We start from the raw sequence: 13828 nt of genomic DNA, 5'->3' as shown, positions 1-13828 counted from the left end.
GATTGATGGTGAACACGCAGCCCACATTGATTGAAAGTTGAACAGGCAGCTCAAACTCTGATTTTCTGAACACGCAGCCCAGATTGATGGTGAACACGCAGCCCACATTGATTGAAAGTTGAACACGCAGCTCAAACTCTGATTTTCTGAACACGCAGCCCAGATTGATGGTGAACACGCAGCCCACATTGATTGAAAGTTGAACACGCAGCCCAAACTCTGATTTTCTGAACACGCAGCCCACATTGATTGAAAGTTGAACACGCAGCTCAAACTCTGATTTTCTGAACACGCAGCCCAGATTGATGGTGAACACGCAGCCCACATTGATTGAAAGTTGAACACGCAGCTCAGATTGATAGTGAACACGCAGCCCACACTGATTGAAAGTTGAACACGCAGCCCAAACTTTAATTTTTTGAACACGCAGCCCAGATTGATGGTGAACACGCAGCCCACAACTCAATAGTCTTTTAATTTTGAACACACAGCTCATTTCGAACCTACAGGATGCGATGATGGAACTTGCAAAAGTTGAAACGAACTCAGATGCCCGACGTCTTCCTTTTTTCCTTTTGCTTTGAAGTTTGGAACCTATATAGCTTCAGATGGATTCTGGCTTTACTGTTCCCACACGGGTCGGGTTGAACCTTGCGTGTTTTTTTTTGAAAGAATAAAATCTTGTTTTGCACAGATGTGGAGAATGACACGGCACTATGAGCGCAAGACAATTTTTGAAATTAAGAAATGTGTTCTTAACTGGGCATTGAGCCTACGACTGAACGCAGCGAAAAAGATTGAACAATGGAAAAGAAAAGGTAAACGACCTAAACGCATCGAGACACACTCGGAATGACTCGAAGCCAGAATCGAGACAAACAAAAGACACGACACACAGACGTGTTACAAAGACGAGAGACCTCTCAGTATGCGAGGAGCCAGTTTCTTCGGATATTGTTTCCCATCCTTTCTCAGTTGTGATTCTCACATCACTCGGCCCTTAAGCTCTGTTTTTGCTGAAAAAGCCCTTTTCCTCACTTTTTCTCTCAGCGCACATCTCTCTATTCTTTAATCTCTCATTTTTTTATCCCTCCCCTGGGTGGTTGATGGATGAACAGGAAGTTGCGGGCTCACACCCAACATAATCAACTCGCAGCTATTTCCTTCGGTGACATCTGTCGATGCGCCGGATGAGGGAATGGGGCATCTTGATCCATTCCAATTCGTGCTTCGCACTCGGCTTGATACCTCGCTGCTTGGAGGATAAGAGAGCTTTCAACCCTTTGTTGTTAACTTCAGTTATCCCCTTTTCTGGCGGGTAGAGTGTCCTTTCTGGCAAGTAGAGTGCCTTTTCTGGCAAGTAGAGTGCCTTTTCTGGCCAGTAGAGTGCCTTTTCTGGCAGGTATGTTGACAATGGGGGAAAGACAAAAAGCTTGACTCAACTGTGCCCCTAGCTCATTATTTCGACCATTTTTTTGTTTTGGTTTTCTACTAAAATAATTTTGCCAACATGAGAGTTAGATTAACACACTTGCTCGATTTTTGATTTGAAATCATGCAAATCAGGCTATGAGCACTGAAAATTTTTCTTTTTTGGATCCAAAGAAATGGTCCAGTTTCGAAAATGGGATACTTTTCGAGAAGATTTAGTCAACCCTAGTAAAAAATTTTAAAAACTATTTTTGCAAACGACCACTGCTCAACGAGCACGGAACCTACTCTCGAGATGCACAACCTCGGATTCGAAGGAAAATTGCCCCTTGCTTGAGGGGAATTGCGTGGCAACGGAAAGTTGCCCCTTGTTTGAACGGCACCGCGGCGCATTGGATGGCAACGGAAAGTTGCCCCTTGTTTGAACGGCGCCACGGCGTATTGTAGGCAGTCCTCAGAGTGACGAACACAACCCGACTCTCGGATACAGAGAAGGCAAAGATGATCAAAACCGTTACATGGACACAATCGAATTGTTTTACGGCTGGACTTCAGAATGAAATTGCCTACGTATCCCAAAGATGGGAATCAAGCCTCACGTAGTTCGGGGTTAAGGTACACTCGGGTATTAACCTCTCCTTTTTAGGCTCTAACTTTTGCCAAGGCGCCCTTTGCGGGTTTTCGACCTTGCGAGCTTTGTTCTTCTTTCTTTCTCTTTTCAATTCTTTTTCTTCTCTTTTTTTACTTTTGTTGTTTTTTTTGTTTTTTTTTGTATTTTTCTCTTACTCTAACTTTTGCCTGGGTCGCCCTTTCCGGGTTTTTGGCCCAGCGAGCCTCTGAAAGGGTAAAAGTGTAACGAATCCATGCCAAATGGTTTTGAGATCCTGGAATTATCTGAATCCAGGAGAATGGCTGCTGTTCTAGCTTCGTAAGCTTCTCCTGATGAGATTTGATCTTTTGGATCTGACTTTGGTGACTCTTGCTCGAGGGCTGCTTCAAATCTAGCCACACAGGCCTCACATTGTAGTTGACCGTTGAACGTTCTGAATGGGCCCAAGGTTTGAAAGCAAGGACTCAAGTCTCGAGGCTGAGAGCGATCCTAAGCTGCACAATCGCAAGAGCGATTCCACACAGGTCTTCGCGAGACCGCGCAAAATATTTTGTTTTTGAAAATTTTTAAGAAAACGACTAATCGCTCACGCTGAAGATAGTGTGAAACCAGTCTGGATCAAGCCAGGGTCCTTCTCAGTACTCACGCTAACAAGCATGATTCCATCATTAAGGGCTTGGCACGCCTCTCTTTCTCTCAAATGATCAAATTTTGCAAAACCCGAGGAATTCCTTCCTCTTCGTTTTCACCGCAGTGTTCAAAAAGTTTTGAAAAACTTAGGTCGATACAATGATTTCAAGGCACAGAAAAGACAGAGTTCTTTAGTCAAATACTGCCGTCTCATTTGGAATTTTTGGTACAATTGGCACACGGCAGAAACAAGCACAAAAGCGTGAAAAACCACTGCTGTTTCATTCAAATCTGTCGGCACAACTGGCTCCTTGGCAGAAACAGACTCAAAACAAAACGAAAAGACAAGCATAAAACAAAATGATGACGCCCGAGGTAACACCCCCCGGAATCACCCGACTCCTATACAACAGGACTGACTCGATATAACAAGACAGACCCAAGACAAAAAGAGACTGACTCAAAACAAAAAACAGACTCAAAACAAAACAGCAAGACTGACCCAATACCCAAATCAGAAACTGGCATTCGCAAATGCTCAAAACAGTGCCTGCCATACACCACATCCGAGGTAAACCGCGCGCAGCCCGCAGGTGTTCCAACCCCTGATCACATACTTGCATTATCCTCGAAATCCACCAACCTGGTGGTGACAGACTTTGCCGAGCTTGGAGGGAGGATAACTTCATTGTCAATCAAATCTTGCACTTCGTGGTGAAGACGGAAGCAATTGTCGGTGCTGTGACCGGTTTGCTGATGGTATGCACAGTACTAGGTACCATCATGCTTAGCTGGAAGAGGACTCGGGAGAGGCCGAGGCTCGAGGGGTTTGAGATGCCCTTTTTTGACGAGGATTTGAAGGGCCTTAGACAAAGGCATATAGAGGGCATGGAAGACTCTGCGACCTCGGGGCGGATAATTCGAGGCTTGCTGACTTTTGCTGGACGCACTCGAAAAAGGGTCGGCAGGTGTTGCCTTGGCTCTCTGATCTCTTCTAGGTGCAGGGTTAGGATTGGAAGGAACTGTTCTGGCACGACGGTCCCCATCTTGATTTTCCCTCTGGCTTAAACTGCTCTCGACCTGAGTGGGGAAGATGTCATCTACAGTTTTTACAGCAACAGTGAACACCTGCTGTTTATTCAATCCTTCGGCTTTCAAAGCCTCAACAGCCCACAGGAGTTGTTCGTAGGGATTGGTGTCCACCTTCATCTTGTTCTTACCACTCGCCTCGGCTTGGTAGAAGGTTTGAGTTGCTACATCAGAGCGGAGCCCCGTTGTTGTTGACATGCCATTGCCGGAACTTGGGATGGCTTTAGGTTGGCTAAGTTCGATTACAATTCGTCCCAGTAGCGGGGGCTCCTGCGATATGAAATTTCCAACATACGATGCATTTGACGGCAGAACCGACATTCTGCAGGCTAGATCTGCCACGGATCTTTGAAGGTCACCAATCATTCCCATCAACTCGAATGTGGTGGGCTCGCGGGTTTGAAATAACTGGGGTTCCCAAATCGGATATGCGGCATGTGACCTGGGTGGGTGTGGCACTTCACCGTCGGTATAACCTTGCAATGTGATTCCTTGGTCCAATATGGCTGCCATATCCACAATTTCTTCCGAATTTTGCGCCATCACGAGTTTTGCTGAACTGAACAGAGGTGATGTGACTGGTGACTGACAGATCAGATGGACCAGGTTGATGACTAATGAATCTGAAGAACCGATGAGTCTTTTCTTGTCTTGCCTCAGCAAAGGGGAACACTGGTTGCTCTGAACCGAGTCTTTGAACTGAAAGAGAAAACATGCAGCATCTCAACCCAATCCCATCAATACAGACATGAACATAACTGAATAACAGCATTCGACCACTGATCACTGTTCCCAAAATTACTGTCCCCAAAACTGAACCTGATACCCGCAGATATAACTGATTTCCGAAAATACTGAACTGGTGCCTGCAAGCCTAATACCCAAAATACTGAACTGGCGCCCGCAGGCCTGATGCCCAAACTCATACACTGATACATGCATTCCTGTAGAGACGCACTCTAAAGCACATAGCAGATAAGTGAGAGCCAAAACACCCCTATGTTGGGGTAGGGTTTCCTTGTCCTATTTTGTCAGGAGCTAGGGTTTCACTACGCACGCAGCGGTTTCAAACAACCTATAAACGGGTAAGCAACCTGTCCTAGTTTGGAATGGTCACTATGGATCCGAGTATGCACTAGGTCGAATGGTCAAAGAGGGTGCCCCGGTAAAACCGGGGTTTGTGTTCCCATACTGGCAGAGCCCACAACCGGTCAGCCTTATGGTCATGCCTTGACAAGACAAGCCTCCGGCAAACCGTTTAGGAATAGCAGATGGCAAACACGGTGTCCTAGGCGCACCAATGCAAATGCAATGCAAAGAAACACACAAGTGTAGTCAAAAACAGATATCATGAGTTCGAGTCAAGTTCTCTAAATCCCCAGCAGAGTCGCCAGAAACTGTAACAAGCCCGCGGGGGGCCTCGCTACAGTTCGGACTCAATTTGTGTCACGGTTCTAAATCTGAACCAAAGAGTCCAAATCCGGCAAATCGTTTTGAGAAAACAGATTTTTGAAAGAAGTGCCAAACATGGACTGCTTTGCCAGATACAGAGTCGCCACCTAAATATTTTATTTTGGGAAATTTAGGAAACCCTGACTCGTTGCCTAAGGCCAAGTGTCCGTCATCACCAAAGTTGCCTCGGCTCGGGAACTTGGGTACGATTGGGGAAGGTCACTTCATGAGCACCCCCGCTCGCCCGGTCAGAGACCGGCCTCTACTAACCATGATATCTATTTTTGAAAACATTGTATGTTCTTATTCCGGTTATTAGCCTAGGTTACTATGTGATGCGAACAGCATACAAGTATAGACCAGGTCGCCTGGATTGGAACAAAACATTTCATGTTTATTTTTGAAAGGTGGTTTGATGGTGCTACCCGCAGGTAGGCTTTAAAGATGCAGATTTTGCCACCCTCGGGTGGGCTTAGAAAAGATGGTTTTGCCACTATCTAGTGGGCTTAAAACTCATAATTAATGATTTGTTCCAATCCAAATAACCCAACCTTCACCCACAGGCATTCAGGCAGTTATATCACATAAGCAAATAGCCTCATGGTAAGCATGCTATCATGGCATTCGATCATACGCATGCAAAGATGCTAAAGCATAAAGCTCACCGAGTACTCCAAGCCAAAAAAGGAAGCTAATTAGAAATCCATGCATGAATCCTAAGTATACAGCAATGCCTAATGCAACACATGCAAAATGCAACTATAGCAGGCTCGGCTATTCTAAACATGGCATATGAGATGCTACAACTATCATGTATTCAATTTAGAATTGAAAAATACAATGCAGTTAGTATGATGCGCCGAGCCCGGTGCATGCAATACAGATGAATGATGCAAACATGCTGTCATACTGTATGCTAATTTAAACATGCCCTAATCTAACCATCAAAAGCGGATAAATAAAAGGGAGAAAGACGTGGGGTTGGAAGACATACAACACACACACGCACACTTATTACAGTTGTGCCCTCGCGCAGAGGGTCCGAATAAATAATACAGTCCCGAATAAAAGAATATTACAGTCCAAATAATACAGTCCAAATAATATACAAATTCCTAATTAATTAACAAATTAACTAAGAAAATAAATAAAACTGGCATGCAAGCCAGAGACTGCCTCGCTTCTGACGGATGATGCATGTCTGGGCTGCCTTGCGCGGAAATCCACTGGGATGCCCCAATTAGCCTCTGTTTACACCTTTTCTTGAAATGCGCGCCAAACTCCAAAAAGTTACCGATTCTTCATTTTGCTGCAACAGAGAGCAGGAGAGGGGCATGGCAATGTATTTTCACAGATATATGCATGCCTCGATCCTCGCGCCACCAATCACGCATATCGATGCATGATGGCAGAGGAGTCGAAATGTGCAACTCAATATAGAATGAATGCACGTGTAAACACAACAAGACCTAACTCCATCATGGATGATCCGGAGTGTCGGTGACTGGGGAATTGAGATACGTTCCGTCACTCGGAGTACGAAACGCACCTCGTTTCCCGTGCCCGGGCTAACTCCTATCCTGGACACGATGCAATATGCATGACATGCATGAAATACAACTAAGATACAATCCTAACATACACAATGCTATGGAAATGAGATGTCTCGAAATGCGTGCACACGGGCACGCAAACCGAGAAAAATGACTGAATGCGATCTAAGATACAACCTAGTATGCACTATGCTGTAAAAATGAGATGCCTCGAAATGCGTGCACACGGGCACGCAAACCGAGAAAATGACATATGCAATGCAATATGGCTAAAATGGCATATAGAATGCGACATGGACTTATACTAACATGAGAGAGCCTCAGCCACACTCACATAAGTGGCCGATTGATGAAAATGAAGTGCCTCGAAATGCGTGCACACGGGCACGCAAACCGAGGCAATGGCATACGCAATGCAAATGACATGAAAATATGATATGGGCTTACACTAACGTGAGAGAGCCTCAGCCACACTCACATAGGATGCCGATGGATGAAAATGAAGTGCCTCGAAATGCGTGCACACGGGCACGCAAACCGAGGCAATGGCATACGCAATGCAAATGACATGAAAATATGGCTAAAATGGCATATAGAATGCAACGTGGACTTATACTAACATGAGAGAGCCTCAGCCACACTCACACAAGAGGCCGATGGATGAAAATGAAGTGCCTCGAAATGCGTGCACACGGGCACGCAAACCGAGGCAATGACATATGCAATGCAATGGCATGGACATGATATGCAAACATACTAATGGGATTTCAGCACTGAAATGTGGTGGAAAACAACCCCGAAATGAGGCGAAAACACACCCGATGCATGCAATCTCTCCCGAAATGCAAATTAGGCGCATAGAAATGAACTACAGCTATACAAAGCGTGCATAATTGGCACATGGAATGAAAAGACAGAAGCAAGGCAGCCCCAAAATAAGCATTTTACCAGTACAAATCATGGCCAAACAGCAAACAAAGATAGGGCGGCAAAACTAGCATGCAAAAATGGCCCTAATTATGAGGTTATGAAGCAACTCACAGCTGCTGGCCCCAAACAGGTTAGGGCCCTTCAACAACACTGAAGAGGGGCCCAAAATATGACATGTTACAGAACTGTAAAAACCCTAAAAACAAATATAGACATGGCTAAGTTCTTATGCAAGAAAATGGGCCAAAAGGTGGCCAAAGAGGCAAGTGGTATATGCACAGCCCAAAATGAAAAATTCCCTTCTACAACATTGAAGAGGGATCAAAATTAAGCATATTTACAGAACTATAAAAACTCCAAAACAGTATACAAACATGCTAGAAATGCAATGCAAAATGAGGCTCAAAAGTGGCTATAACATGAGGTATACAAAATATTCATCAAACAGCCAAAGACCCCTAATGAAACATGAATAATGGGCCAAAATAAGACTATTTTCAGTGCTGTAAAATGGCCAAAAACCAAAGAACAATAGGCTGCCAAAGCATGCAAAAATGGGACCCAAAAGAGAATATAAAGGCAAGTATAGCATGGAGGTCCCAAACAGTGTTGAGCCCTTCTTCAATGTTGAAGAGGGGCTCAAAATAAGCCTACTTACAGTTTACATTATGCTCCAAAACAGATCACACACAAGCTAAAAATACTACGCAAGATAACGGTATTTAAGGAGGATATTGAAGCAAGTGCAATATGGGGGGCTCAAACAGTGTTGAGCCCTTAAGCAAAAGTGAAAAAGAGCTCAAAATAAGGCCACTTTCAGTTAGGTCCGGAGCTCAAAACAACAAGCATATATGGCTTATAAATGGTGTAAGAAATGGACCAAAAATGGGGAAATGCAACTCACCCTTGAAGACAAGTCTTTTGTTACTTCTTGGCTTGAGGAGTGGTGCCTCTTAGCTGCTGGAAAGCTTCCCAAGTTGCTGGAAATGGAGTGGTGGTGGTGGTGCTTGGTGGTGATGAAGAAATGAGGATGAAACTTGGATGTTTTGAGAAAATGAGAGAGATAGAGGGGGGGTTTGGATGCAAGACTTGAAGACAATTTTTTCTAACCCCTCTCTCCAATGCTGGCCCTTGGTTATATGGAACAAAAAAGAGGGGCAAAAGGTGGGGGAAAAGGAGGCAAGCTTTCCCCCACAAAATATCCCCCGGATACAGATATTTTCTGGGGGATAAAGCTATACAGCTGTAAAGTGAACAGTGTGAGGATCATGGCCGGCCAGGTATTTTTGTTTCAGGTGGCCGGCCGGCCACATCCCCTAGCCGGCCGGCTAGGGGTCAAAAGGGTCAAGTTGGTTTAGTAGCCGGCCACTACACAATGGTGTCCTCCCATGTGCCCTCAACACAACCCTGTGGTTAAAAGTCCAAGAAAGTGGCTCAAGGGTGTTCAACATTAGCTCGGAAGGAGGGGTTCAAAAGGGTCAAGCAACATTAGTGGCCGGCCACCAACTTTTAGGGTCCTCCCATGTGTGTACAACACAAATATGTGGTTCAAGGTTCAAGAAAAAGGGCCCAGGTTGTTCAACATTGGCTCGGAAGGAGGGGTTCAAAAGGGTCAAGAAACATTAGTGGCCGGCCACCAACTTTTAGGGTCCTCCCATGTGTGTACAACACAAATATGTGGTTCAAAGTTCAAGAAAAAGGGCCCAGGTTGTTCAACATTGGCTCGGAAGTGAGAAAAACGGGCGTCGGAGGGCGAAAATGGAATATAACTGGTTTGCCAAGATAATTGCTGGCCTCCCACCCTTCAGTGACCTTCCTGATTGTAAAACAGAGGTACCTGCCAAAAATGAACGAAAATCGATGCAAAACAAATGCTCGGCGGCCAAAACACGCAGTTCGGGGTCCCGAAAATGGGCTGCCAAGCACCGAAAGTGGCGTTCAGCCACGAAGTGGGTTTCTCAGACCCCAGTGTCCCTTGAAAGGGAGAAAATAAGATGTATGCCAAAAATCAGAGCAAACGGAGATGGTTAGGCGGTCCCGAACCGAGGCACACGACCAACGGTCCCGAAAAACCGGAAACCGGGCTCCGAAATGGGCAAAATGGCCTACGGCCACCAAATGTAGCCCACGGCCACTGAGAGATGGTCTACGGGACCTCTCCCTCTCCTCAAGAAAAGAAACAGAGAAAACCGAGTCTGGTTCGCAAACCGAGGCAAGGCACAGAAGAGGGTTCGGAAGTTCGGAGGCGGGGCTCACAGCCAAGACTCTGAAACTTCTGAACGAGCACATTATGTAGTATCACCGAGCGCTCAACTGGTGACGTCTAAGTCTTAAGGTCGGTCAAAAATGGGGTGTCTACAATGTTTTATATTTTTCCCATATACTGACTCTCTCCCAGAAAACAACGATCAAGCCATTTTACACTGTGACTTGTGTGAGTCATACTCATTTTGTAGTATCACTCCACTGCTAGGTTGGTTGTTCACATTCTGGAAGCACGTGATTTACCCACGAGATCCTTCAATTCAGACTCTGCTGAAAAGGTATGACTATGAAAACTTTTCATCCGCTGCGTTATACTTTGATTTACATTGGTATCAAAGCATATATGGGTATTTTTGTGTTTTCTTTATTCATGTGTATAATTTTTATATAAGCATGTACACATTATATACATGAATATTAATAAAGAAGGAAGATGTCTACTCTCATTAGATTAAGAGCATAAAATACCTATTTTTATGTTCATTAATGTCATTTTTAATACCATAAATGATTTTATTTTGGAAAATGGAGTCTGGCAATAGCGAAATTGGACTAAAAAACACCTTGGAAGACGGCACGTGGGCCTCACGGGCCACCTGACGCCGTGAGCGGCTTACACACGCTGCCACGCGCCAGACGCGCTTCCGACACGCCATCACGCACGCATCAGCGGCGCTGTCCGCGCCACTCACGCGCGCCGTGCGCTGGGCCCTATGCTGAGCCGCGCCATTTTTCTCCGCCGGCTTGGCTGGCTTGGCTGCTGATGCATAAGGTACTGTTTGTTTTGTTTTTAATTATGAATCGCATTAAATGGTCATAATTATTTCGTTATAGATTTGTTTTATGCGTGGTTGGTATTGTTAGACTCAGAATTAAATTTTTCATATTCTGTAAAATTTTGAAAATTTTATGAAAATAAAAAGTATTTTTTCTGTGATAATAATTCATTATTTATGCTTTAAAATGCTTCTGGTATTGCATAAATAATTTTTTGGGGTTGAAATTTTTATTATAGACTTCTGAAATGTTTTACTATTTACTGTTATAATTTTTCAGTTTATCAGATTCTAGAATTTTTTATTTCTAATTTTATGTGTGTTTATTAGTTATTTAGAATTCCAAAAAATTTCAGAAAAATTCTAGAAAATTTCAGAATGATGTACTTTTTATTATGACATAATCTGAATATTGAATACAGCATATTTTTTTTTAGGGTTTGTAATATGTTGCAATTAAAGAAGCATGATTAGTTATTTATTTATTTATTTGAATTCCATTATTAAATGAATATAGCATGAGTTATTTGTCAATTTACATTAAGATGCTATTGTATGAAATTTATCATGCTTTGTATATGCCATAAGTAGTGGGAGATTGATTATTTTTTGCTCATGAAATTAAATTAAATTTTGATAATTATCACTAGAGGCGCAAGAGATGATTACGAGCATAGCAAATTTTTGATCTTGAGACATGTGTAATATTATCATTATTTAATTTAGTTTTTTTTTTTTGCTGTAAAATGATTTTTTGTGTTGCTATCATTAATATCCCCTGCGCATTTGTTTACTCTGTATGTAGAAATGGTTGCTAAGACAGTGGTGGCAGACTTAACTAAGGGAGAGAAATTGGATGGTAACAATTATGATATATGGCACCGTAAGATTCAATACCTCCTCAATGAGCAAGAAGTGTTGACCACACTTGAACAAGTGATGGTTGATCCAGAGCAGGGCAATATGGCTCAACATCGTCATGATCTTGAAGCCTTTTAGACTTGGCTTAACAAAGATCGGTGTGCGCGCTTTACTATGTTAAGCAGCATGCACAACGACTTGATTAGTGAGTTTGAGCATTGCCCGACTGCATTTGAGATGTGGAAAGCTCTCAAGCAAAAGTTTGGTATTACCTCTTTGGCAAAGCTGCGTGGGCTGACTATGAAGTTTGACTCATTTCAGAAAAGGGCGCATCACTCGATGAAGCAGCATTTGAGGGTCATGTCAGCCATGATACGTGAGCTTGCAGCTGTTGGGCACAATTTGATTCAAGAGCAGCAAGTACAAGCTGTGATTCGCTCTCTGCCAAATTCTTGGGAGCAGATGAAGCAGAACATGATGCATAATGAGAGTGTGAAAACATTCGAAGACATATTGCGTCATTTGGGGCTAGAGGCTGAGCGCCTTGAGGCGGCTAAGTCTGATGGTTCTGCTATGGTGGTTGAGTCGAGCTCACGTAGGACTTCTCAGTTCAAACGTGGAAAAGCAAAAGGTGCCCCTAAGAAGCAAGTAGCAGCTGCGCTAAAGCCTAATGGCACTAGAAATTTCAAGCGTAGGGCCAAGAGAGGTGGCAAGAAGGTAAAGGCTAAATTGACATGCTTTAACTGTAACAAAGAAGGACACTTCGCTCCGGATTGCCCTGAGCAGAAGAAGGTACTCCCTTACTTAATTTCTCGTATTCAATGCTTTGTGTCTAGTTAAGCATTAATTGCTTATTCTCCTCATTTTTGGGTTGTAGACTCCGGAGCAACAGACCACATCGCGAGGGACATAGTAGAGTTCGTTGAGTATCGCCGAGTATTTGCTGAGAGCAGAAAAGTTTACATGGGGAACGAGTCCAGTGTGGAGCTGCTTGGCATTGGCACATACAAGCTGGAAATGCGACGAGGGCGCACCTTGTATCTTCATTATGTTCTTTATGCTCCGGATATTCGGCGAAACTTAGTTTCAGTTATTAGCATGATGAGCCTTGGTTTTAGCTTTTGTTTTGAGAATAATGGTGTTAGCATTTATTTGGGAACAATTTTTTATGGTTTTGATTATCTTTCAGATGGTTTTTTAGTTTTGGATTTGGATGATTCTAGTCTTAATAAAAATGTCAATGGCTCTGTTTCTAATATTGCATCTTTTTGTAATAATGGTTCGATGAGATGGCATGCTAGATTAGGCCACATAGGGCAAGACAGGATAACTAGATTGGCTAGAGAAGGTCTTTTAGGCCCACTCGCTAGAGTCACTTTGCCTATTTGTGAGCACTGTCTTGCTGGAAAGGCAACAAGGAAGCCATTTGGGAAAGCCATAAGGGCATCTATCCCATTACAACTTATTCATTCTGATATATGTGGACCAATGAATGTGAGGGCAAGGCATGGAGCCCCTTATTTCATCACATTTATAGATGATTGCACGCGTTTTGGTCGTGTCTATTTGATTTCTCACAAGTCAGAAGCATTGGATTGCCTTAGACGGTATGTTAATGAGGTTGAGAATCAATTAGACAAGAGCAATAAGGCTCTAAGGACTAACCGAGGACGTGAGTATCTATCTGAGCAATTTAAAGTGCTTTGTGAGGAAAAATGAGTCATCAGGCAATTGACAATTCCTAGGACTCCGCAGCAAAATGGTGTAGCAGAGAGAAGGAATCGCACATTGCTTGACATGGTTAGATCAATGATGGTGCAAGCTAATCTTCCCATTTCTTGTTAGGGAGATGCTTTGTTGACTGTTGCCTACGTCCTTAACCGTGTGCCCTCCAAATCAGTTCCTTTCACCCCGTATGAGATGTGGACTGGCAAAAAGCCTGATTTGGGCAATTTGCGGCCTTGGGGTTCGGCAGCTTACATACACAATGCTTCTCATAAGTTTGGGAAGTTGGGCCCTAGAGGAAAGAAGTGTATCTTCATTCGCTATAGTGAGCATTGTAAGGGCTATGTGTTTGTTGGGGAGCATCCGGATGGAAGTGTGACTGAAATTGAGTCACGAGATGTGGATTTCCTAGAGGAGGATTTCCCAAGCAGAGGTGAGGTAACTAGAGAAGTAGAACTCTATGAGATGGAGGATCTACTTGAAGGCGCACCTAGTAGCCTAGTAGA

Source organism: Camellia sinensis, unplaced genomic scaffold (assembly GCF_055761805.1).
Source record: "Camellia sinensis isolate YWXY unplaced genomic scaffold, ASM5576180v1 Unanchor1, whole genome shotgun sequence".
NCBI lineage: Eukaryota > Viridiplantae > Streptophyta > Magnoliopsida > Ericales > Theaceae > Camellia > Camellia sinensis.
Note: the sequence above shows the minus strand (reverse complement) of the source record.